At 31.9% G+C, this 1845-nt stretch overlaps 1 protein-coding gene across 11 annotated transcripts in view; it reads right to left on the bottom strand.

Moving 5' to 3' along the window:
* Positions 1-1845, bottom strand: part of LOC106873642 (ras-related protein Rap-2a) — a 283277-nt gene that overhangs the window by 85562 nt on the left and 195870 nt on the right. For 5 of the 11 annotated variants that reach the window (XR_008264479.1, XM_052969069.1, XM_052969066.1 and 2 more), the window contains one exon: positions 852-898. The exons of the other annotated variants lie outside the window; for them this stretch is intronic. The gene's annotated coding sequence lies outside the window, so the exon portion shown is untranslated. The remainder of the gene's footprint in view (positions 1-851; positions 899-1845) is intronic. 11 annotated transcript variants of the gene reach the window in all.

Here is a 1845-nt window from a genome sequence, read left to right on the forward strand (position 1 = left end):
TATATATATATATATATATATATATATATATATATACATATGTGGTGTCGGTGTGTGTGTGCGTGTGCGAACCTGTGTTTGTATGTAGGCAAGTGTATATGTGTATATCATTCGCACACGATATGATTTTACACTGTTCACACATACCTGAAATCGCTTTATCAGACGAACGTTGAATAATATATGACTTGAGTCTTGAACGCATACGTAAAAGTAGACGAGCTGAACTTAAAATATTCATACGAAATATTATCCATTGTGAGAATACTTTCCATCACACAACCGGTTTATAGACTATATATTTTGCAAACAAGAAACATGAACTCCTCGTCTTAATGATTGCACAATAAAAGTGATTTACGTCGAAGCAGATAGTTGAATTATGATGATAATAATAATAATAATAATAATAATAATAATAATAATAATAATAATAATGGCTTCAAATTTTGGCCCAAGGCCAAGAATTTTGGGGGAAGGGCCCAGGGATCAAGTAGTAATTATTTTGTGAGCCCCGAAAGGATGAATGTCGGAATTTAATACCACAACGTAAAGCCAGACGAAATGCCGCTAAGCATTTTGCCCGATGTACCAACGATTCTGCCAGCTAACCGCCTTGATAATAATAATAATAATAATTATTATTATTATTATTATTATTATTATTATTATTATTATTATTATTATCTTTTTTTCTACTCTAGCCACGAGGGCCGAATTTTGGGGGAGGGCGACATTCGATTAGATCGACTTCAGTACGCAACTGTTACTTAATTTATCAACCCTGAAAAGACGAAAGGCAAAATCAACTTCGGCGGAATTTGAACTTAACGTAAAAACTGATGAAATACCGTTTGGCATTTCGCCCGGCGTGCCAACGATTCTGCCAGGTCGCCACCTAAAGAAGAAGAAGAAGAAGAAGAAGAAGGGTCATGATAATGATGATGGTGGTAGTGGTGGTGGTGATAAGCTACTCTATTTGTGAAGAAGAAAACAAAAACAGGATAAAATGAAAGAAAGATACTCAACACATCGAAAAGGCTTTTTTTTTTTTTTGATTTTCATGCTGAAAGACGGTATTTGATGCTATATCGAAAGGGAGATAATAACAGGTGGCGCTCAGTGCCTTACTGTGTAATGAAAGGAATGTTATGTATAACTTACGCCTGGAGAATCTGCTGCAAATACTTAACTGCAACTCTAACGTAATAAATAAGCGGAATAAGTTAACGTTACGTTGCTAACATTTATTTAGCAACACTTTCCGAGCTTTCCTAGTTATGTATACTAATTATTAGTGTGCCTTAACACTATATAAATACAATAATTTTAATTTTATTTTCTTAGCTGCACTTCTATAGCGTATACTCCTTCGTATCTGAAATATATTTGATTATCTACAAACTGAGAGATATGGAATTGATTATTTAGTCATCATATTATTTTATTTTATATTTTATTTTATTTATTTTAGATCATGTAATTTTACTTAATTTAGAGAGTGGAACTAATATATTATTCACTGGATACTGTTTTTCTTAAAAGATATTGAATTTTTTTTTTAGACTTCGAGTTCATTCATTTTGTCTTCCTCTATTTACTGGGTTGTACTTAACGACATCACAGATTAATTCTATCTTGACATGAAACAAAACAACTAGATACTATTAAGCTCAGAAGATCTGATAAGCATGTCTTTTCCTCTATCTGACTTGGACACTGGTCAATAAAAAATGAGTCAGACAGCTTGAGTTTACTACTATAAACACTCCCACTTTATTACAATTAGATATAATTATATAACTATAAATAAATATATATGCATGTGTGTATGTTTATATATAT

The sequence above is a fragment of the Octopus bimaculoides genome, chromosome 6 (assembly GCF_001194135.2).
Source record: "Octopus bimaculoides isolate UCB-OBI-ISO-001 chromosome 6, ASM119413v2, whole genome shotgun sequence".
Lineage (NCBI taxonomy): Eukaryota > Metazoa > Mollusca > Cephalopoda > Octopoda > Octopodidae > Octopus > Octopus bimaculoides.